A 25,654-nucleotide genomic window follows, 5' to 3' on the forward strand; every position below is an offset into this window, starting at 1 on the left:
GTCTAATCTTGACTTAATCAGTTAGTTATTTTACCCTTTTGTAAACTGAAAATCCATCTAAGAAACATCTGGTACATTTTGGATGAAAAGCATTTGCATCACAAGATTAACTTTCCTCCTCTATCTATGGTTGCCAGATTTAGAGAAAGAAGAGAAGGCATCCAGTTAAATTTGAATTTCAGATAAACAATGGCTGATTTTTGCTCTAAGTACATATACTTGGGGTATACACGCGCCAAGTCTTTTATTGGTTATCTGGAATTCAGATGTAACTGGCTGCCCCATATTTTATCTGGTCATCCTGTCTCTAGCACCACCTTTTCCCTGGAGCTTGTACTTTCAAAGACTTGGGTAAGAAGAGAGACGTTGTAGCTCAAGGGCAAGGTAGAAAAGAGTACTCATTTAGAATAATACAGGAAAGGAGAAAGGCTAGAAAGAGATTAACCGTCCACACTGGAAAAATCTAGGCTAGTTCCAGTGACAGGGAGGATGGAGAATGACTGGGCAACCACATGCATGGCATCCCAAAGAAGGCACAACTCAAAAAACACAATCCAACCGGGGACTCCACAGCCTCAGAAAGAAAAATAAAAAACTAAGGACTTCTTCAAACAGAAAACCAACTCCGATTTCTACTTCTATCACAAAGGAAATGAGGTTTTTCTACACCAGGTAGCACAATCTTGGAGTCATAGCACAGCTTGACTTCTTTTCAAACTACCGAATCCATAGATTAAGGGGCTGAAAAGAAGGCTCAGGGGTAAAGAGCACTTGCAACTGGCCAAGCAAAAGGAAGGGCTGCTTTGGCTGGGCGTGGTGTGACGTATCTAAGCTAGCCCAAGCTACAGAGTAAGAACTTGTCTCAAAAAGCAAGAGGAGGAAGAAGAGGAGGTGAAGAGAAAACAACGCTGGTTTGACTAGTATCTCTGGATACTGGCTCACTTTTCAAAAACTGATGATCTTCAAACAATATCGGTGTACATCGAATACAGTTTATATAGGATACCATGAATACAGAATGAAGAGACCAGGCCCACAGTTTTAATACAAATAAGCACAATCCCAAGAACATCATGAAAACAAATAGAAAATTCTTAACACAATCAGAAAAGACAGATTACGTTTAAAGCTGAGTGACATGAAACAAACAAACCCCATGGCCCCAGCAGCATATGTGGCAGAGGATGGCCTTGTTGGGCACCAATGGGAGGAGAAGCCCTTGGTCCTGCCCAGACTGGAGCCCCCAATGTAGGGGAATGTCAGGGGGAGGTGGGAAGGGAGTGGATGGGGAGGGGAGCACCTCATAGAAGAAAGGGGAGGGGATGAGATGGGGGGTTTTATGGACAGGAAAAGGGGAAAGTGGATAGCACCTGACATGTAAATAAATAAAAATATCCAAAAAAGAAAAAGAAAAGATAAAAGGATGGATGTCCAAAAAGAAAAAAAAAGAAAAGAAAAAGAAAAAAGAAACAAACAAACAAAAACCTAGACTGACAGTAGATAATAAACAATGGACTTCCCATCAGCAACAATGGCATTCAGAATATAATGAAATACTATTTGCAAGGGGAAGGATTCATTCACTAACAATTTTGTATAGAGTTGACTTAACTGCGGACAACTAGAGAAAGACTAGAGTTGAGTTATCGTCCATAATGGATGGCAACTAAAATGAAAACTTTTTTGTTGCTGATGTATGTCACTTTTACACTTTTATTTCTTTTTTCATGTATTTATTAGGTGTGGGTGTCCTAAGGACTGAATTCAGGTGGTCAATCTTGGGGCTAACTACCTTTACCCACTGAGCCCTCTTGCTAGCCCCCCAAAAAACTTAAGAAAGTGGACTGACATGAAGAAAGCTAAAGCCAGAATAGAGGTCTGGAGGTCAAGAAACAATGCAGCAAAAACTTCAGTAAATATGAACACATTCAAATAAGCCTCATTAGAGAATTTTTGAGATAAATAAAGTGGTCTAAAGTTCTGGGGACTGGAGAAATGTCTTGGCAGTTAAGAGCTCTGCTCTTACAGAAGACACAGATTTAGTTCCCAGTACCCACATGGCATCTCATAACCATCTCTAACTCCAGTACCAGGTCCTCCAATGCCTTCTGGTCTCTGTGGGCCTCAGGCAAGTATGCAGTGTACAGACACATGCAAGAAAAATTAACACGTAAAATTTTAAAAAGTGAAAAACAGCCTAAAATTCTGGTGACCAGCATCTCAATAAAGCTATTCAAAATTTTTCACAAATTTGTAATTACTAATTTCTGTGGTATGAAAGAGAAGTGTAACACAAAACATTTATCAACTGTCATATTCAAAAATAAATTTATTGTATTATCCATAGGATAAACAAAGAAATATATTTATCTAAGTTTTTATATGGTCATTGGGTCATGCACAAAGATTGAGGATAACTACTTAAATAAAAGGGTTAAGTCCAATTTCTAAAATTTAGAAGAAGGCAGAGGGGGAAAAAATCAATCAACCCAATAAAGGCAAAAAAGCAACTATATAAAATGATTAATAAAAGGAAAATGAAAAAGGGACATTGTGAAGTGTGTTTAATTGTGCTTTTTGTGAAGCATCACTGCCTAGACAGGACTCTTATTCTTCAATACTTCATTCAATGTTGAACAGTAAAAGGTTAGAAAATTATAACAATGAAAATCCTAACCAAAAGAAAGCTCATAAAGCTATATCTGCATCATATTTTAAGACATCTTGGCAAAATACCATTGAGATTAAACAAATCATTATCCTTTGAAGGAAAAATTTCAACAAAATGATATGATAATCCAAATGTTAAATATCTGGCAATGGCAATATTGTGCCTATAAAGATTTTATACTATTATGAATAATTCTCTGCCAACAACATTGACAATTGATAAAAAAAATTAGTTTAATCAAGAGAAAAACAGAAGAAGATATCACACACTTATAATACTATTGTAATTTGATCTCCAAACCAGACGAGAACAGTCCAAGAAACAAAAACATTGGTTAAATCCTCTCTTGAACATCGAGACAAAATTTGGAAAATGATCTGAAGACTCTAAAACTACTCAAGTATATGATTATCCAAAGTGTGCTCTGAGAATGCACTGATGCTAGAAAATCTCATGTTAGGACCCACCAATGAGGCAGGTTAAAGGAAAGAAAGCAAATGGTCAGTATGGCTGTCTAAATAAGATGATGCAATCCATGTATGTAATAAGATGATCTCAAAGAATGGTGTTGGGAAACCGCCTTGGTTTGATAAAACAAGAACTGTGTAACAAACGTACAGAATGATGAGAGACTACAAACGTGGGTCATAAATCTCTAGAAGGGAAGGATAAGATGCCTGCCATTCCTGCTTGTAATGGAAACTCAACAAGCACAGTCTGTGGATACAGACAAGTGAAAGATTGCTCGCCCAGTATGTGATTCCTGGAATGCAAATAAATAAATAAATAAATAAATAAACAATAAGTGAATCATTTAATCTTACCAAACATAATAATCTAAGAAAATAAAGAAAACAAAGGAAAACTTCCTATCTCAGAATGACATTGATTGCCTCTATAGAAAATACAGGAGAGCCCAGATGGTAGAAGTAATACAAGCATTCGATAAGGATGCTCGATGGATTAATAGGGAGAGCCAGTACCATGTATCTCCAGAAATAACTCATTTGAATACAGACATTTTAAAGGAATGACATTATCCAAAATGTGTGCCTTTAGTAAGGCACTAGAACCATGAGTCGTATGTGAGTGGCGCAAGTGCAAACACTTTAACAAGTTTCTTTAGGTCCCTCACTGCATGCCTTATACACTGGTAACCATGTTCATTCACTCAGTCACCACAATAACAGTGTGACCACACACAATGACCATAGAAGATTTCATAGGGAAAATGGCTTAAAAAAATTATAAAAGATGAACGTGTACTTTCAGTTCTAGGAGAAGATGAAGGAAAAGTATTTTCCCCTATTCTTCCTTCCAAGTACAATTAACCCCAAATATTATGCATAATGCAAGCATACAAAGACTCAGACATGGAAAAGAGAGCAGACAGCTAAGGATCTTGGGAACTGAGGAAACGGTGCTAAGTTTCCTCTATTTTCCTTTTTGACCTTATTTATCTCAGGCAGGATACTAGAGAAGTCAGCAATTCAAGAACATCAATAAGTATAGACCAAGAAAAGCCTCTTCCCTTTAGGCAAGGAAAGAGCCACCTAGTCCAACAGAAAACCCTTAGTAATGGTTCTTCTGCTCTAGTCAAACTCAAAAGAGCATGGGCCTGTTTTCACTCATGCCACCAAACTCACAGGTATCCAGGACTTTCAACCTTCCTGACTGTAAGAACGGGTCCCAGTCATTTAACTATTGAAGTGTCCAAGAGGGTATAATGAGGAGTTGGAACTATATTAAGCCCCTCTCTGTGTACGGCAGTATGACAACAGATACCTGTGGTAAACATCCAGACCTTTGAAATTTCTGGAAGTATATGGTGCTAGTTCTTCCTATTCATACGTCCTTTTTGTCTACTACCATCTAGGTTCTCTTGCATTTTCCATCTAGAGAAGAACGATAGGGCCCTTGGTTATGAGGGCTAGTATTAAATGTCAACTTGCCACAACTTAGAGTCCCCTGACCAAAAGGGCAAAAAGTCTTGAGCAAAAGGCATAAAGAAAAGCCAAATAGATGTTTCAGAACTGAATGAACAAAGGCGAGAGCAGATCTAAAGGAAGAGCATGTAACTTAAAGGACTAGGCGGATAAGGGGGAGGTTGTAGGAGTGGGGGAGGGGGGAGGGGGAGAAAGGATGATAAGGAAACTTTAATCAACACACAATATCCACTTATATGAGAACTTAAAATAAAGGATAAGACAAAAATTACCTTGTACAAACAATAGAAAGTAGCCTGAAAAAAAAATATGAGCAGAGAACCAGAGAGCTGAAATACTGTAACAAAAGACACAGTGATCCTAGGCAGGTAGGACAGTGCACGCAGTTCTAAACCTAAGGAAACGAAGATAGGAGGATCATTATATGGTCCAGGCCAGCCTGGGCTACATAGTGAGTTTCTGTATTTCCCTCTTTCCCTCCCTTCCCCCAAGTCCCCTTCCCTCCCTTTACTCAGAGGAACCAAGACAGACAAAAGACAGCAATTACAAAGCACTTAAAAAAAAAAAAACTGTGGCTGAAATTTTCTCAAGTTTGTAAAAAGAATAAAGCTAGAGCTTTAAAAAGACGAGTGAGCCCCATATGGAGGATACCCAGAGAAATCTAGGGCAAGACCCATCACAACAAATATTCTGATAGTAAAAAGAAAGAAATCCTGAAAGGAGCAAAAGACAATAGCTGACGTCTAATGCAAGAATAGTCAACAACCGCTGGCTCTCTCGTCAGGCCCTGCAAAGGGACAAGGACAGTGTGTGCTTCAAGGGCTGCGAGAAAAGTATTTGTAGTGAAGAGTTTTTTTTTCTAATAAAATAAAAGAATTTTAATGTGATGGACATTAAAAAAAAAGAAAGCCATGGAATCAAATATGGGACATTGAACTAATACTTGTCCTTTGATATGAATTTGTAGTGAAGAGTTTTACAACCAGAAAAAAAACAACAATCTTCCCAGAATGAAAGGGAAGGCCAGACATTCTCAGATGAAGAAACACTCAAAGAATTTCTCATTAGCACACTGAACTTTAAAGAATAGCTACAGGGAGTTCTCCAAACACAAATGAATAATAGGAAGAATCTTGGAGAATCAGGAAGGAAGGAAGAACAAAGAAAGTGCAAAAAAAGTATGGCAAATACAATAGAGTTTCCTCTTCTAATAAGGTTTCTAAATTATGGTTGACAGAGCACAAACTAAAATTTATCTGCTATGATTGTCAATGTATGTAGAGGAAATACTTAAGATCAACTATAAACCAGAGAGGGGAAAAAGGATGCGAAGGGAGGTAAAGATTGTGTACTTCATTCTAGCATATTAAATGACAGCACTGGTCAACTGGTAAGTTTTGAAAATATACCATTAGCCTCAGAGCAGTCCCAAAAGGCCACACAAACAGGTTTTCTAAATGATAAATTCTGTTATTAGGTCAAAATGAAATTCTGAAAGTGTTCAACTAGTGAAATGTGATGCCCTGAGATCCAGTGCTAGAATCTCTCTCTCTCTCTCTCTCTCTCTCTCTCTCTCTCTCTCTCTCTCTCTCTCTGTCCTCAGTCTCTCTCTCTCTCTCTCTCTCTCTCTCTCTCTCTCTCTCTCTCTCTCTCTCTCTCTCTCTCTCTCTCTTTCTCCTACCTGAAAAAAGAAGGCTGGATAATATCAGATGTAAAAGTTGGAGCCTTGGTGATAAGGAAGGATGTGGGATGGGCAAAGGACACCTGGGACAAGAAAAGAGAGAAGAATCTGGGTGTGGGTGGCTATAAGGGAAGAACAGGGGTTACAGGGGTGGGGGTGGAAAGAGAACCACAGCACACTTTGCTCAGAAATCACATCATGTTATTGGGCATTACATTGTTTTAAAACAAATATAACACAATGAATTTTTTCAAAAACTTGGAGCCCTGTGGTATGTGCAGTTGCTCATGCAATGTGGGTTCCTGAGGCACAATTTCAAAGGGTGTCTGTCCCTTGCTGCTAGTGCCAGTCCTGCCACATGGGTAAGCTGACACGGCTCTGATAGAAGGATGGACATCCTCTGGATGGAAACGGACAAAGAGGGGCCAAATCCCGTTTCCCTCCTCAACCATGCTTTCATCCCTTGTAAATAAAGCAGTGTTTAAAACACAGGAACATAAAATGTAGAGGGAGATTTATAGAAACACAGACACCTAAGTGCAAGTAAATCCCTTCCAACATTATCAAGATCCCCTCTATCTTGGTCATCAGGCCAGGGTAGATTTAACCCAATTTAAATATTTCTTCAGTCTTCTGTGGCTTGTAGGCCCCCTCTCCCTTCGCCTCAGTCAAGCCCACTGGTTGATTACACTGCTCCAATCTTTCTACAGCTACAGTTTTCAAGTAAGAGGCTTTTTATTGCTTTGGGCATGTTCCTTCTCCTAGCCAGTGCTCAGAATTTTAACTATCTAACTCATCAATTTCTCTCTTTCTCTTTACATGGGGGAGAAACTGGATTTCTGTTCCACACAGTTTGGCAGAGGCCAGCAGGGAGTGAGAGGTTACAGCCAGATGTACATCTACATGTCAACAGCCAGAAGGTCTGGCTTGGTGCTTTTTCAATCAGAAGGGAGTAGTCATTTTCCCTCTCTCAGAGGAGAAGGCCTCCTCCCTCCCTATTTGGCTGCTGGATTCTCACTGATTAATTACCAAGGTTGCATCTCAACACCGCTGGTCCCCTTAACGGTTCTAGCAAGATCCCAACCCATTTTAAAATGTATTTCTTCCTTCTAAAAGAACTGGCGTCCTTTTACAAAGCATACATTGGAAAAAAAGAAACAGAAAGACTTAAAAGGGACAAATCATTCTTTAGAGTTGGTTTCATTGTTTTGAGAGAAGGTCTTGCTACACACAACTCAGGTTGGCTTTGAACTTGCAATTCTTTGCTTAAGGCTCTCTCATGTTGCATTAATAGTCGCTGTGTTTGGCAAACAATTATTTTGAAACAACTTGTTTCACTACATTGTCTACTACAGTACGGAAAGGTCAAGTAGGAACAAGGGAATGTTTTCAAGGTCAGGGGACCATTGCTAGTTCCCTTACGATAAGAATGTCAAAAGGATTCCTTGTTCAATTTGCTTGGTATGTATCACTTCCAACATCTTCTGGTCAACTTCAGAAATCTGTTTCATATTGGAAAATCAAGACGACATAGGCATACTTTTCTCTGTATCTAAAAGCCACAAATCCCTATTTGGCTTGCCCATAGGGATACCATCCTTAGTTCTTCAGCAATAACTAGTTCCCTTTTCTAGATTGACTCACAACCGGGGCTACCTTTGTTCTAAGGATGCTACAAGAGGTCTGTAACACATTCACTCGAGAAAACCTAATCTGGAAGCTATCTCTTGATCCTACTCTCATTTCTAAGGAGCTTAATATATAATTCGAATTATAAGTGCTAGAGGTGGTTGTAGAAACATTCAGCATTCTCAAAGATCATCTCTCTGTAGTTGAAAAAATACTGGAAACAGAACAAACACTATCCCTGTAATCTAATGACACTCAGCATCACAAAACTGGAGGCTAATTGAGCTAAAAACATGTTCACTTAAGTTCAGGAAAAGCTGCATCTTTTAAACCCTTCTTCCCAGGTTTTTCTCTCTCTACTCTTCCACATGACACATGTTATGGCTAAACTGTGATGCCACTGACAAATGACCTCCACATGCATTAAACTCTTTCCCAAATGTACTTTGGGAATATATGATTCTAGACATGCTATTAACTGAGATCTGGGCAAAACATATACTTGTAATCCTGGGACCTGGAAGGCTGGGTAAGAGCATCTCATGTTTAAGGCCTGCCCGAATTACATATCAAGTTCTAAAACAGCCTTGGCTCTATAGCATGACCCTGCCTTTAAAAAAAGGAGAAGAGAAGAAAACAGGCAAATATGGGTACAGTCAAGCTAGCTTGTTATCCCAGACTATCTGGGACAGAGGCAATAGAATTAGGAGTTCAAGTTTATCCTTACATAGTGAAAACCATCCTGAGCTACGTAAAGTCTTGTATCCAAAAACAAAAATGGTGCACCACCCTATAAGACTGAAATGTAAGCAAGCAAGAGTAATACATGCATTACCAGGAAAACCTTGAATCCATTTCAACTTAGAACTAAAGTAAACCATCCAGCAATGTCATTACCTTAACTACTATGTGTAACAAGTTACTCATCAGCTGTGCTTGACAATGGCTACTCTTGTCACATAGGTGGTCTGCCACGCAATCTTTATCTATGATAGTTCCTTCTGTTTTGAAGGTTTTTAATGTTTCCAAAAAAGTTGATTGAATGAATGAATAAATGAATGAATGAATGAAGTGCTCGTGACCTCATAAACCTCACATTACATTTAGAACATTCCTACACTGAACCGCGCTGTGCAGTAACAAAAATAATATCCCATTATGAATAGTGAAGTCAACTGTGATTATGGGCAATTTTCTTGACCAGAAAGCATAGAGCAGCAAGATGCTTTGCAGCTGTACATTTCTATTAAGGTCTGTTTAAATAAACATAAACCACGTTTGCCAGGAGAGAGTGAAAGACATACACAAATGTCGGTTAGAAACTAGGTACATTCATTTTTTTTCATTTGCTTTAAAATGTGCCCTTAAAATAATAATTACCCTGGGATGTCATAGTTTGACCAGCGACAGGGACCAGAAACTGACTTGATTTGGGCAGGGGTTCTCTGGGACATAATATGGCTACTGTGCCTGGAGTCTTTCTTGGTCATAAAAGCCATAAGGAAGAATGACATAATGGTAAGATGGTAAATCACAGCCCAAGCCATTTTGGTTGGCAGAATTTGAAAGATAAATAAACATTACTTCAGGAGCCGAGAAGACGTGCCTAATTACCTCCGTGCCTATGCTAGGATCCCTGCGGCTGCTGTCGTTCCTGGACTCAGGTGGGTCCGTACAGACAGGGTCCACGTGTGCAGGATCCTGGAATGGTCCAGTGAGGAGGTTGGGTGGCTATGGATGTGGAGACTGGCCCACCTCTGAAACCTCCTCTCCAGGGAAATCAGGCAGTCCAACCGAGTAAGAAGAGAAGCCCAAAGGGGCCCCGGCGAAGCCTGGAAGGAGTGGGATTGGAGGAAGAGGAGAGGCTGGTCCCACCCACTCTGTCTTGGAAGTGGTGGGGAGTTGAACTGATTGCGTTTGCAAATCTCTGCACTTTTTACCTCAAGCCAGTCCAAATTCCCTCTCTTGTTCTGTGGTCACCAGGCCTGGCCCAGTTGTAGCCCAAATGGGCTTTAGCGCTCATCCCAGGTGATCAGAGCCTAGGGTTGGGATCTACTCTTCTTGCTTCCTGTCTTTTCAGAGCTCAGAAACTTCCACCCTATTGTATTTTTTAATGACAGTTCCATGCCGCCATCCCCAAGTGTTTCCTCTCTTTCCCTCCCTCAAACCCCCCACATAACACACACACACACACACACACACACACACACACACACAGCTCTCATCACTGAAACCTAACCCAGTAAAAGATAACTCTTCTTTACAGTCCTTGGCAACCTCCATTTTACTGTCTCTATAAATTTGACTTAGTCTGGATACCTCAAAGAAGTGGAATTACAGAGTATTTTGTTCTTTTATGAGAATTTGATTAGCATAAAGCCCTCAAGGTTTGTCCATACGGTCTGTAGGCATCTGTTGGAATTTTCTTCCTTTTAAAATCTGTCCAGTACGTGTGTGTGTGTGTGTGTGTGTGTGTGTGCGCGCGGTGTGTATTACAATTTGTCACCTTTCACAACCTAGTATCACTTGGGAAGAGAACCTTAGTTGAGGAATTGCTTAAATCAGGTTGGCCTATGGGAGATTAGCTAGATTGTTGACTGACTAGTGTGGGAAGATCTAGCCTACTGTGGGTGGCTCAATTCCCTTGGCAGGATTTGGACTGAGTAAGTGAAGAAGGCTAACCGAGCCAAAGCATGAGCAAACAGGCACTATGGCTTCTTTTGCTTCTTTCACTCTTGGATAGGAATGTGATGTGACTAGCTGCTAAGAGTTCCCCTTGGTGATGGATTGTAATTTAGAACTGTAAGCCAATTAAACCGTTCCTTCCCTAAGTTTCTTTTGGTTAAACTTTTCTTACAGTAACAGAAATGAAGCTAGAACACCAGACTTCCCCTGCTGGGCTGTTTCCAGCTCCCAAACTTTTGAACTGTTTAAACGTTAGGAACAGTCAAAGGTGTTTCTCTCACCTTTGTTCTCCACAATCCTACCCTCTGGTCATTGCAGCCCCGTGTTCACTGGTCACATGGAGCAGCTGCTATGCTTTGAGTAGGTAATTACCCACTTCCTGCACGAAGAAGAGGGTTAACGGTGAGAATCAGCAAAGCTGAGCAACTTGCCCACGGTCAAACAGGTGCTTGATGGCTCAGCAGTTAAGGATCATGCATTTCCCTTACGGAAGACTGCAACTCAATTCCCAATACCATATATGGTAACTCGGCTCCAATATCTCTGGCTTCCATAGGCACATACACGTCTACAGACCCACATATACATATATAGTCACATAATTAAAAATAAAAATAAATGTTTAACAGAACCCAAAGACTTGTCTTACCTCAAAGCTCACATACTAGACTCCCATGGTAGCGCCTGAAGAAAACCGAGGGACGACACTTCGCTACCAATTGCTCATGTTTAATATGGTGTAGAGTTCATTGTTGTTGTTTGTATTTTTATATTTTTTGATAATTTCGTACATGAGTTGTGTGTTTACATCATTTCTACTTCATCCTCTTGCTTCTCCAACTCCCCTCGTGTTTCACTTCACCCATCCCCTCCAAACTGATCTCTTCTTTTTAAAGTATTATTGTTAAATCACACACACGTACACATGTATGCATGTGCTCATGCACACACCACTGTTGTGTACTTTTAGTTGCTTTAGGGATGACTACTTGTGATTGGATAACCTATCAGGGGACTCATCCCTGGAGAAGCTTGATTCTTCCTCTTTCAGAAGCCAGCTCATTCTGATGACACCAGCTCACAGGCCTGGGTGGCACTCAACCTGGGCCAGACCTGGTAGTGTGGTGATGGCGTGGGCAGGCAAGGTTCTCTGGAGTTAGTTTTTAAGAAAAGTCTTGCTGACTGTGGGTATTGACAAGCCATCAGCTATGTGTGCTTAGAAGAGCTCTTTGAATATAAAAAGCTGTCTGACTTTGGACAGGAAATCATTCCTACTCTTCTACAGTTACTTGTCCCATTTCCTCCCCGGAAGCTCTCTGCTCTTGCCTACCTTGAGTGGATCCATTAATTGTGGAGGTGGCCAGCATTTTGTAAGGCTAGAAGAATTAGGCCTGAGGGTTTGCAGCAGATGTTTACCTAATAGTGTCTCTAAGTCCCATAAATGGGTAGAAAGTCTGCAGGACTTTCATGGCTGTCACTAAGGGAAGGGATCCTGAAGGAGAAAAAGGCCCAGTGGGGAAGGAAAGTTGCAGACACAGATAGAAAGTTCCCTGCCTCAGTTTTGCCCGTTGTTGGCTAAGTCCACATTCTTCCCAACACTACCCCAGAGGTTGGCCAGGGTGACCAGGAAAATTCGGGTACTTGGGCAGTGGCAGGCCCAGCTGGATAAACAGGAGAGCAAAACAAGTCAATCAATCAGAGCTGGCTCCAGCCTGCCCCAATCCCCTCCTGCCCCTTCCTTTCTAGTTCCCCTGGGTCTCCTTAGCAAGCAAGCAGGCCCAGATGTCCTTTGATCTATAGGAAGGGTGAGCTCAGCCCCACATGTGACACACCCCCAGGGTTCCTTGCAGGGGACCATGAACTTCACACATCCAGCTGCTAACAGGGGTGGGGGGGAAGGCAGGCAGACATGGCGTGATTGGAAAATTTAAGACTGGCCTATGGCTAGGAGGGGCCTGGGTGGCTGAAATTCACACAGCCATGAAGATCAATGAGGCATGCTATCTACTCAAGCTTTGGAGCATGGATCACAAGTTATATTAAGCACCCAAGGCCTGGCCAAGGACAGGATCAATCTCCCATTGACTTTCTTCCATGGCTTAAGGTTTTCATACACTACTTGGGCTTCAGTCTGGGCTCTTACAGTTTTGAGATTCCCACATTCTGATAGTGAATGGATAGATTATTCACTGTTATATCATCTTCTCCCAGATATTCCCCTCCCAAAGGCCCATACAGCTTAAAGTTGGGTTGGGTGAGGATCTTCTGACTGCTGTAGCCCCAGTATCTGGAAAGGTGTGCAATAGAACAAATCGTCATCAGACACTTGGAAGAATGAGTGGATTGGCATTGTGAAAGGATTAAGAAATTAGTCTCTGGGGACCAGTGAGATGGTTCACTGTGTATCAAGGTGCTTGCTGACAAGCCCAAAGACCTGAGTGCTGGCATTATAGCCATAGACCACCACACCTAGTTTATATAATACTGGAGATTGAGCCTAGGGCATGCTAGACAAGCAGTCTACCAACTGAGCTACAACCCCAGTCTGAAAGCTCCCTTTTGAAGTAGTCTTCAAAAAGCAGCAGTAGACGGCTTGCACTTTGAGTAGCTTTTACCAATCACATAGATAATGGGAAAGATTTGCCTTTAGTGGGACTGCCCTGCAGAATAACAAGGTCTGTGGGCAGCGTGACCTACTAAAATTGTGGGACCCTCTACATAGCTTGTTACTTAAATAATTCTTTTGTTAAATTATTTGTTTATGAACAATAACAATAATTATTGTTATTGTGTATGTCATACACGTATGTGGGCACACATGCTACAGCACATATGTGGAGGTCAGATAACTTTATGGAATCCTTTCCCTCTTTCCATCCCTTACATGGGTTCTGGGATCAAACTCAGGTCACCAGACTAGCAAGGCAAGTTCCTTTGCCCGCTGAGCCACCTCACCCGCATGCATTCTGATTCTTTATCAAAGACGGCCTCAGTCTGAGTCTGCTGTCAACAGAGAAGCAGGATCCAAGCAGCAACCACACACCCCTACTCCTAAGTGGAGTCTTTGGTTCTATAAACAGAATGGTCACCTCCCTGTGTGCTTGAGTTTGTCAAATGTCACACACTATATGTCAGACGTGTGAGATTTGACATCACATGAGCCATATGGCACACATTGCCAAATCTATTTGAACTTCAGAAGGCATGACAGTCACTTTGGCCCCGCTTAAATGTGTTACACTTTTGATCAGCTGGTACCTGATGTCCAAGAAGACGTAGAAAGCCCTGTGTCATTTGAATTGGAGCCAGGAAAGTGAATTTTTGATGAAAAGTAAATTAACTCAAGTCCTGGAAAGTTTGAGTTCAGCTAGGAACACAAAGCCTATGAGGTCAGAGCAAGTCTTAAACTCTCTATCTGAAAATACTCTTGTGGCATCACGTTAAAATCTGGACATATCATTAGAGTCTGGAGAAGTGGAAGCCAAGAGGCCTCCTCAGGGGAAGAATACGAACAGCATCCAAGTTGTAGTGGAAGAATTACAACTCTTGCTGCTCAGAGATACCATGATTTTGATGGAAAGTATCCCCCAAGAAACACTCCCCCCCCACCCCCATGACTAGAGCTAAGAAGCAAGCTCCCCTGTATTGTAGCACACAAGAAAAATGCAACAGTCAACTGGATTACCATACACCAGCAGAGAACAATTGGAGGACAAAACTAAAAGAACAACTGTGTTTGCAATGAAATGAACAAAACAATTAGAAAAACAAAACAAGGAACCAACTACGTTTACAATAAAAAAACAATAAAAATGAACAAAAGAGGAAATAAACTGTGTTTACAGAAAAAAAACCAATAAAAAGAACAAAAGAATCAAACAACTGTGTTTATAATAAAAACAAAACAATAAAAAGAGCAAAAACAATTTCATTAAATTTAACAAGAGAAACACGAGACTTGGATAACGGAAACTACAAATTATCAGTGAGAAGGCTGAAGGAAACTTTTTATAATATATTAATATTACAAGCTAATGTTCTTTGCTCCGATTGCATAAATGCATGTTGGTTATTTTAATCGTATTCAACCCTTCTACTTCCCTTTCTCTTTCTTATTCCCCACTTTCTCATTCCATCTCCGTAATAGACGTCTTTTGCTCCCCTCACATTCCTAAAAGGTCATACACATGAGAGAAAGCATATGCTATTTGTATATCTGTGTATAGTTTTTTCCATTTAGCATGAAAATCTCCAGTTTTATTCCCTTTTTCTACAAATACACAATTATGGTCTTCTTTTAGTTTGAATCCATTTCATTGTGTACATGTACTACAGTTTCTTTCTCTTTAATCTGTTAATAGGCATCTAGGTTAATTCTGTGATTTGGCTATTGTGATAATATTACAGTAAGCAGGTGTCTCTAGGGTGATCCAATTTTCATTTCAAGAAGACTAACAAATGAACAGATGTGCCTTCTTTTTATCCAAAACACTCAGCAGTAGTGAAATACGACTTCTCTCCAAAACTGACCTAGAGGTGCACTGCAATACTAAACTAGAAATGTCAGCTGGGCTTCATGTATCAATTGACATGTTGACCGTAACACATAGAAATGCAAGAGACAGTCCAGTCTAGTTAGATGGCTCAGTGGGGGAAAGTGCTTGTCTTACAAACCTGAGGATCAATCCCTGGAATCCCCAGGCTTGAAGGAAAGAGCTAATTTTATTCTTCTTGAGACAACTTCTCCCATTGAAACTGAAGCCGACATTTTGATTACATTAGCTGTCTAGCAAGCTTTTGAAATCTTCTGTCTATATCTTGCCATTCAGCACTGAAGTTACAACTTTTTTTAACTTGGCTGCTGGCAATAAGAACTCAGGTTCTCACACATACACAGCAAGCACTTTACCCACTAAGTTCTCTAAACTATAAATGTTTTAAAATACTGTGTTCATATGTTTTTAAAAATAAAATGTTGGTGGATAAACTCACTTTGGTATTTAAAGTCATTGAATTCACTTCAAATAAAATAACAATTCTATTTTAAATGCTAACCTTTATAATAGATTGGAAAATAACATCTCTGCAACCATTTACACTTATGATTTTGAAATTATATGATAAAAATTTACAAGGAGACACAGTTATTAAAAGGTCAAGGATAGCATGATGTCACTTCTTTGGTATTCTTGCCAGAAAGGCCATAACTCCAAAGAGATTGTAAAATGAGGGACATTCCACAATGTAGCTGCTGAGATTGTCTTAATTAGCACCAACGTCGTGGAAGAAAGGAACCAGACTGAGGACTTGTCACAAGTTGGGCTATTTTCAACTAATCCTTCCATATACGCGAACTGTATGTGGAGCTTTGATACAAACACTAATCCTATTCGAATTCCAAAGCACTTTTTACAAAGCAGTGCCATAAAAGACTACATCACCTCATGGTTTCTGACATCATTTTCGACTATGAGAGAAAATTCCATTGTGTGGATAGACCCCAAACTGTTACTGGAGCACATGTTCATTTTGTCAGTAGGTGTTAACCATTGGAGGGGTGTGAGGACTTCCTCTCTTCTGCCAGAGTCTCTACACACACAATAGGTACCTAAACCAGGCTATGTAAAAGAAGGTGTGGCTTCTATACTATCAACACATAACTAGGCTGCAGTATACTGTTATTCCTCATGGATGATGGAGGATTAGATGTCTAACTCGCAGCCCTATTTAGAAAAAAATCCTTTTAATATACACACAGATATATATTTTAATACTTATCATTGCATGTGTGCATAACTTATGAAGAGATGCTTCTAACTTACAAATTATACTAATGTACTATATGTTGAAATATTAACTGTGGACAGTACATAGTATATACAAAATAAAAAATGAGACATTACATGTGCATTTATGATTTATAAATTGTAAACAGGCACTGATATATATATATACATATATATATATAATTGAATATGTGGATAAAACCTAGAGGCTTAAAAATGATTTGAAAAAGAAACAATAGCTGGACGTGGTGGCACATACCTTTAATCCTAGTACACAATAGGCAAAATCAGATGGTTCTCTGTGTGTTTGAGGCCAGCCTGGTCTACAAAGCAAGTTTCAGGACAGCCAGAGCTACATAGAGAGACCCTGCCCTAAAGGAAAAAAATGAAATAGAAAAAAAAGTTTTTTCTTAGAGAGAAAGGTTTTCCCCCCAAACCTTCAAACTGCTGTGACTGAATCTAAGGAAGGAAGTCCACCCCAAACCCCTTGGACCCCACCAGGCATTTCAAAGTGACTCCTGCAGGGGTCTGCTGACCTCTGTGCCATGTGGCTGTTCATTACACAGCTTGTATGTTGTCTATTAACTTGAGATTCTTGGAGCCTGTAGGCAAGAGGCAAGTCATTCATCTCTCCAGTACTTAACGGACAGTTAGCCTTCATTGTTCGAGGCCACTCTGATTTGTAGACCAAACACTAGCCCTGGAGTCAGAAAATCTGGATTTTAGTCTTTCCTCTGTCCCTTGCTTAATTGCATGACCTTGAACATTTATCTCTGTGGAGGGATCCTCGGTATGCTGCATGAGGCAGTATGACCTGGCAGAAGAGACATATGCGCCAGAATCAGACAGGCTATGCTTATATCTCAACCCTGCCACTCGGGCACTGTGCCATTTCAGGCAAGCTTATCTTCTCTTGGTTTCCACACTTGCATGTTGAATCAGGGCAACAGAATAACTATCTCAGGGGCTTGCAAAGAGATGCTGTGAGTGTAATGAGAACAGACCTCAATCAATGTTTGCTGTGTGTGAGTCCTTGGAAGGTAAGCAGAGTCACCAAATGTCAGAGCTCTCAGAGATCATCTGCTCTAACCTCCACAGTCTATAGCACATTGAAGACAAGAGATTTGTCCAATGCCATACCTTGAGTTCCATCTCTTCTATAAAATGAATGAATCTGGATTCTCTGCCTAGTGCTATGACCCTCTGCAGGCAAATTTCCCTTGAGCAACCTCCTAGCTTGTAATAAATGTTTAATAGCTTTTTTAAAATGGGAGACCAGGAGGGGAAGGCAGATCTATGACAGTAAACTAAGGCTCATAAGCCATATTAAAAGGATTAGGCATTGAGAAAGAATTTCTTTTTCAATGCTGCAGATCAAACACAGCCTCATGCCTGCCAGGCAAGCACTCTACACTGAAGGACATTCCAAACCTTTGGCCTTTACAGACAGAATCTCATGGCATAGACCAAACTCCTTCTTGACATTCTCCTGCCTTTATCTCCTACATTCTGGGATTACAGGATACAAAGCCATGTCTCCCCAGAAATAATTTAACAGTGGCAGCCACCATCACATGTGTTCACAACTTGTTATGGGCCTGGTATTATTCTAAGCATCTTTGTTAATGAATATATCCAATCCTCATAGCAATTAAATCCCCACGCCATAGTAGAGGAAACTGAACTTCCAAAAGGTTCAAAAGTTGCCCAAGATTATCCAGTGGGAGAGCTACAATTCCAACCTAGGTAGTCTGTCCAAGAAAAAGGTCCTCCAATTTGAACAGTTGTCACAGTTACCTGGAGAGCTTGCTCACAGACAGATGGCTTAGTACATGTAGGATGGCGTACAATTCTGCAGATTTGTGAAAATGGCTCATGTAGTCAAGGATGGCCTCAAATGTAGCAAAAGTTGATCTTCAACTTTGTGTGTGTACGTATGTCAAGCACTCTATCAACTCTACCACATCTCCACCCTCAAGGATTTAACATTTTAACATATTCGAATGACATTGATGCTGCTGTCACAGGGGCCACATTGTGAACATCAATAGTTCTAAATTCTGTGGTCTTTTAAAAATGTTTTGTATAGTTATGATTAATTCATAACGTTCTTGATTGGCACATAATATTTATGGGGTAGAAAATAATGTTTTGATTAACACACATGCTGGGCTAGGGACATAGCTTTAGTAGTTGAGTACTTGGTTTGCCAAGCATGTGTAAGCCCAGGTCCAATTCCCAGAGGGGGATGGAAGGATGGAAGGATGGATGGATGGATATAGGTAGGTAGATGATGGATAGATAGATAGATAGATAGATAGATAGATAGATAGATAGATAGATAGATAATAGACTTATAGACAGAATTGATAGATATTATCAGGTTAATAAGCATACCACATCGCCCTCTACTTTTACTATTTCTTTATGATGATGATATTCCAAACCATTTCCTATTATTGTTACAGCCACCTTATTTACAATAAAACAGAAGAATTTATTGTCCCTGTCCAATTATAATTTAGCACTCATTGGTCAACTTTTACCCACCCATCCTATTACCATAGCTCTGCAAATTCTCTGGTAATCAGTATTCGGCTACATACTTTTCTTTCCTTAATATTCCACATGAGTAAAACCATGCAGTGTTTGTCTTTCTGCATCTGGCTCATTTCACTTAACATAATGTCCTCCAGTTCCTTCTATGTTGTTGCAAATGACAGGATTTCGGTTTGCACTCTTAACTACCTCTCTGCCATTATCCAGGTCATTCCCCTGGGAAATCTTTCATTGACTCCTCCATAAGCTTCAAGATAAAGTACAGATGCCTCCTTAAAGCATGCAGAGAATTTTGTGATCTGGCCTTATTTAGCTTTCTAATCTCATTTCCTTCTAGAATTCCTTATATATCCCATATTCATCTTCTAAAACTATTTTTCCCATTGTAGATGTACCCAAATATGCCAGAAATTCTCTATGGCTTCTGTGTACATTTGCTGTTCCTTTTCTCTAGGATAACTGTACCCTTACACATTCCTACATGTGACAAAGTCGCCATTGTGAGTTTCAGCTCAAACGTTACTAGGGGTCATACTGAACCCCACTGCCTACCCTCACCCCTGTCTGAGCTCCCCAGGCTTCCCCCTGTCACCATCTTGTTCTCACTATAATACTATTTTCTATACCCTAGTTTCCTGAACAATTTTGAAGGATCTGTTTTATTCATTTCAGTATTTCCAGTGCCTGACTATTATCTGTTCAATGAGTATTAATGGGTGATACTTGAGAAACATTACAAGAACCCAGATGATAACATTACATGCTTCTTGGAGAGACTATGAACTAAGGGAGAAAAAGGCCAACTTTCTCTTGCTCTAAGCCTGTCTCAGAAGCAAAGTATTTCTGACCATTCTTTGTCTCAGTGAGTTCCATTTTTCCCTTTCTCTCCCAGGTCCCATGGTCTTCCAGTGTTGGAGACATTCATTCTGGCCACATTCTTCAGGCTTCCTTTCCAGTCTCTCTGTTGTACCTGTTCCCCTCCACCTTGACAGCAAAGCTGTTCCTTTTGCTGTGGAGGGAAAGCCTCGAGTGCCTGTGTCTGGCAGTATCACACAATTCTAGTTTCTAAACAACTATAACTCCCCCCCAAACTCAGGAAGTTTAGGAGTGGAAGGAAATGGGTAGGGCCATCTTTCCTGGGTTATTTTACTTGTCCTCCTGCCTTGTGGTTTGTTTGTATTAGGGCATTTTCTCTTCCTGACACGAAGGCAGATAATGAATACTGATTGGCTCTGTGATTTATGACTTATTTGAATGGAGGTTGCTCAGCTAAGATCTAAGAAGCATCAAGAGAAGCTTAATATTTATGCCTTTCTTTTCCAAGTGACTGGCCTCGAGTTTCATCAAAAGAGTTGTTCAGCAGCCAAAGCAAACAGTAGGGAGAGTTCTACTTTATAAACTATAGCTATGAAGTAGGACCAACCACTTCTGCTAGAAGTTCAAATAGAATGTCTCTGAGCAAACAGCCACTGCTACTACAAGCAGCACCCACAGCAAACCTGGGAGAAAAAGAATCCAGCTTCCAGGGTTGCTACATACCGCACTCAGAAGGTCAAGTTTCAGAGGAATTTGATACCTGAAGATAAACAGTCCATACGCAGAATTAAGAACAAATTATTAGAAAGTATATCCACAAAAAAGAAAAAAGAAATGAACACAAGAGACAGAGAGACAGAGAGACAGAGAGAGACAGAGAAACAGAGAGAGAATCATTTTTTTGGATTTTTTTAGATGAATTTAAGTCAACTATTTTAATGTGTTAAAAAAAAGCTAAAGAGAAACATATCTAAGGGCTAAAAGAAGATATGAGAATGATGTCTCAAACAAAAGAGAATACACCCAGTCATAGTGTGAAAATAATCCTAGCCTCTCAGAAGGCTGAAGTAGGAAAATCATAATTTCTGGACCTGCCTGCATTACAGAGTGAGTTCAAGATCACTCTGGGAAGCGTAACGAGATAACATTTTAGAAAAGAAACAAGATGGCTAGAGATGAAAACAGTGGTAGGCCATTTGTTTGGCATACACAAAATCCTGAGTTCAATTTCCAATCCCAAGGAAGAAAGAAAGTGGGGAGGGACAACCTGAAAAGCTTAACAGCAGGAAGAAGCCATTTACTAGAGCTGTTTGATGGTAGGTATGGATGGACAATAGAATTAATTAAAAAGCCTTGAAGATCCAGACGTAATCCAGTGTGAGAAGCAGATAGGGAGAAAGGAAGAGACATGAGGGACACGAGGGACCTGAGGGACCCTTCCTAGCATACCAACAAATTATCATAAAGAGAGCACAGAAGGGACAAGTGGTAAAAGTTCTGTTGGAAGAAAGAATAGCCAAAAATTTCCCCAAATGGCTCAAAAACATTAATGTACACAGGAAAGAAGCTCAGTCAGTTCCACAAAGGAGGATCTCAGTGCGATCCACACCCAAGCACATTGTCACCGCACTGGAAGAGGCCAAAGACACAGAGGACCTTAGAAAGAGAAACACAGAAGCCATGTATCATCTCACAGAGATCTGAAGCCAGCTGTGATGGCGCATGTCATCCCAGCACCCGGGAGGTAGACTGTAGCTCACCCATGACTACATGCAGACTTCCAGGCCAGCCTAGGCTACATGAGACCCTAACTAGAAATAGTCTCCTTAAAACTGTGCAGGCCGGGCTGGAGAGATGGCTCAGTGGTTAAGAGCACTGACTGCTCTTCCAGAGGTCATGAGTTCAAGTCCCAGCAACCACATGGTGGCTCACAACCATCTGTAATGAGATCTGGTGCCCTCTTCTGGCCTGCAGTCACATATGCAGGCAGAATGCTGTACATAAAATAAATAAATAAATCTTTAAAAAAAAAACTGTGCAGGCCATAAGCGGGTGGAATTGGATTAATATGTTCAAAGCACAACACACACACACACACACACACACACACACACACACACACACACACGGGACTGTAAGAAAGGGGAAAAAACCCATTAAGTTTGTATGTCTAGTAAAAATCCTTTAGAATGAAGAATAAATGAAGAAGATTCAAAATGTGAGAGAATATACTACAAAAAGAGCTGCATTGTAAGACACAGCGGACAAGAACAAAGTGTAACGATCCAGCTGTATGAGAAAGCCACAGAGAAAGCAGCTCCTTCCGATGCTGACTACAGTTCTTTAAAGATTGAAAGTCTAATTTAAAAAAAGAAGCGATTAAAAGGCCAAACTTTATATTGTGCCTATTTTGCCTCCAATACAAATATACATACATACGTACGTACATACATACATACATGCATACATACATACATACCTCACACACACATACACACATATACATATATGTGATAGGAGCCTACACAGTCTTGTCAGAACCTTATATTGGGAAATAAACAAGCCTGTAGATACGTTTGAAATAAAAGGACACCAAATAGTAATTATAAGCCACCGGAAGAAATAAAGAATGCTTGTAAAGTAATATTTAAAGGCATATTTTCTTTGGTTTTGTTTATTGAGACAAAATTTCATGTATCCCAGGCTGGTCCCAAACTCACTATGTAGCCAAGGATAACTCAAACTTCTGATCCTTCTTCTTTCCCCCACTGTGTGTGCTGAGATTACAAGTGTATGCCACCACATGTAGTTTATAGGTAAGGAGGGGGACATGGAGGTGTTGGGATAAGCAAAGGGAAGGAGAATATATATTCATATTTTAATTAAAATATGATTTAATATATTAAATATAATATAAGAGAAATTTCAAAGGTTTAAGTCTACTCTCACAATCCCCGTATCCTGACTCTAAAAGTATAGAGTGGTAATTACAAATCTATTTGGGGCACATGATACGTAAAGACAGGAGGAAAGCAAGGCAGGAAAAGGAGGTGCACTTGCCTAGGGTCACACCAGAGCAGAGGAGTAAAGACTAGGACTGAATACAAACCTGGTTATGGAACTTTGAGAACTAGAGTTGAAAATGCTGGCTGTGTTATGTAAGGTGACAATTCTGGGTCTTTTTCCACGAAGCTGTCAGCTGGCGCTATTGAGAGAAAGCTCACAACATCCCACCAAAGAGGCTCCTTCCTTCGTGGGTTTTTGAGGTATCCTTCATGCACAACAGGGTAGGGGCACACCAGATACTCAATAGTTTATGCAAACATGACTTACCTTTATCACGAACCTGAAGTTTAAGTCATTTTTTAGTGAAGAAATGGTAAGACTATCACTCACAAAGTGCCTCCCATTCTCTATGCTCTCTCTCTGTCTCTGTCTCTGTCTGTCTCTGTCTGTCTCTGTCTCTGTCTGTCTCTGTCTGTCTCTGTCTGTCTCTGTCTGTCTCTGTCTCTGTCTCTGTCTCTGTCTCTGTCTCTCTCTCTCTCTCTCTCTCTGTGTGTGTGTGTGTGTGTGTGTGTGTATTCAAGTTACCCAAATTTACAACCTCATGAGAACACGTAGTGAAAAATCATAATACCTATCCCATTTACCAAATGAGGAAACTGAGGCACCAACACACAGTCATTTACACAATGTCTCATAGCTAGTAAGGAACAGTTTCAATATGACCCAAAGCAGTCTCCAGTATTCATGTCCTTTCTACTTGATCAGGTCAGTCAGTCCTGGCTGGGACTGCCTCCACTATATAGTCTAGTTCTCAAATGGGGTGGGGTTGCTGGCATTCTGACATAAGAATATAACTTCAGGAGATCGAGAAAGTTACCTTCTCTCAGTACCTCTTGACTATCCCACTTGCCTTGCCGACTAAGGTCTGAAATTTCACTTAGAAGTTTGTTCCTTTAACTTATTATCCCCGATTCCCAGAACACAAGCCTACCAAAGCATAGAGTTTATGATGTGCTAGAGAGGACTTTATTGCCCACATGCAGACAGCCAATGGAGGATGCTATGGGAGAAGTCAGGAAGGGACCATGAGATCAAGAATGACTGAGGGTTCCACGGTAGAGAAAGTTAGACAGCTGCAACCCACAGATGTGACCATTCTGGAGACACTCAGCCTTGTCAAATGCCAGTCACTGCCCTGGAAGCTCATCAATTCATCTTCACAGCCAACAATGAGTCTCTCTCTCCCAAGGAAAGACTTCTCTGTGGGAGCCACTGGAGCAAGGTTTCCCAGGAGAACTGACTGCTCACTTCCGGGAGTTGTCTGTTTATGTCAGAATCCACTCGCTTAGGTTGGAATTGCTTCTCAGCAAAACCCCTTTAAGTGTCATTGCTACCTGGGAAACAGGTCTTGTCTGACTGTAAAGTGAGCAGGGAAGGGAGAAGCAGAGGTGGGGTGGCCTCCGGGTGTGTGCAGGTTGCAGCTGAAAGCTGTAATGGGGGATGTGTTTTTGCCTGATCTTGGCTCTGCCCTTGATGGTTGGATGACCTTGAACGTCTTTCCGGCTGCTTCTTTCATTTTTCCTGGTGTCTCTGTGATAGGTCCCATGTCTATCTCTCCCCAAGCTTGGAGCTACAGAGCTGTTGTCTTAGGCCAGGCAGAGTTCTCTTCCAGAGAAAACTTACAAAAATGTGACGAGGCTTATCTTTATTTACCTGTCCATAAAGTGACCACTATTTCTGCCACCTGACTCTGAAATCTACGCTCTAAGCTATTCTGGGTTTGATTTTCAGTGCGTCTACTTCTAGTGTCGGATTCTGATAAATGTGTCTAAGCCTCTGTTTACTTAGCTACAAAAGGGGTATGTAGTTGTACGTGCCTATCACATGGAGGATTTGCAACATATCTGGCACACATTTAATATTTAACTTAAAACACTCAACTCTTAAAAGTGAGCAAATGAACAGTGGCTAGATTTGATTTCCAAACTCATGCTATTGTAACATTCGAAGGTGAGGTAATTTCTCTATTTTTGAGACATCAAATCAAATCAAGGCCAGTTCATGTATAAATGCTGGCAAAGTCTTCAGCCTCCTCATCTAGTCTCCCTCCAAGGCTATGCAAAGGCATGTGCACTATCCCATACTTCCTGAGTGCCCCGTCTGAAGGCCATAAGCTTAGCACACTGTCTGAGGGAAGAGAGAGATTGGCAGCATGCGGCGGGGACTCATTGTTCTGTATTACGTGACATTTCTGAGGCTCTGGCCCTGTTAGCCCAATCACTCCTCCTGGTGCTCGAAATTCCCACTGTCTTCGGAGGAGAACGTTTAAAAAAAAAAATCCAAATGCTGAGCTCTCGTCCCAGCACTTTGGCCTCCACCCCTGGGGGACTCTTACCTCCTTGAGTTTCCTATTAAAATGCCACAGTGTCCGCAAGTCCTGTCCTAATAATCAAGGACTCTCAACTAGTGAGTTACTTACCAAGGCTTGACTCACAGAGTGGGGGTGGCCCAGGCACCAGGACTGGAACCAGAAGGCTGCCTGCCAGCAGAAAAATCGAGCGATGTGGGCGGAGCTAGGGCTGCGTCCTGTCTTCCTACTATACCCCACCACATGCAGTCCAGTATGTTTCCTGTCTGTTTACTCTTCTAGAGGGAAGTGTAATCTAACACCTGATCAGCCCAAGACTGGACCCTCAAGTCATACCAATTTGATCTAATCCGTGCAGAGGAGGCTGGGGTACATGATGGGCCATTTTGTCAGAGATACATTTTTATGACTGTCCAGCAAGTACAGTAGCATAGAACTAATAGCTAACTAAAGGCTGCCAAGTACTGGGCCTGCCAGATTTGCTTTAATGACAAGATAAGAACATTT

General features: G+C 40.9%; 1 protein-coding gene across 3 annotated transcripts in view; it reads right to left on the reverse strand.

The window, feature by feature from the left end:
- Plac1 (placenta associated 1) overlaps positions 1 to 25,385 on the reverse strand; it is a 133,800-nt gene extending 108,415 nt beyond the window's left edge. Inside the window, exon 1 of one of the 3 annotated variants that reach the window (NM_001434103.1) lies at positions 25,259 to 25,385. The gene's annotated coding sequence lies outside the window, so the exon portion shown is untranslated. The other 2 variants (XM_087600008.1, XM_087600010.1) reach the window with 2 other exon arrangements.
- Positions 25,386 to 25,654: the final 269 nt, after the last annotated feature.

The sequence above is a fragment of the Rattus norvegicus genome, chromosome X, assembly GCF_021556685.1.
Source record: "Rattus norvegicus strain SHRSP/BbbUtx chromosome X, alternate assembly SHRSP_T2T, whole genome shotgun sequence".
Classification (NCBI taxonomy): Eukaryota; Metazoa; Chordata; class Mammalia; order Rodentia; family Muridae; genus Rattus; species Rattus norvegicus.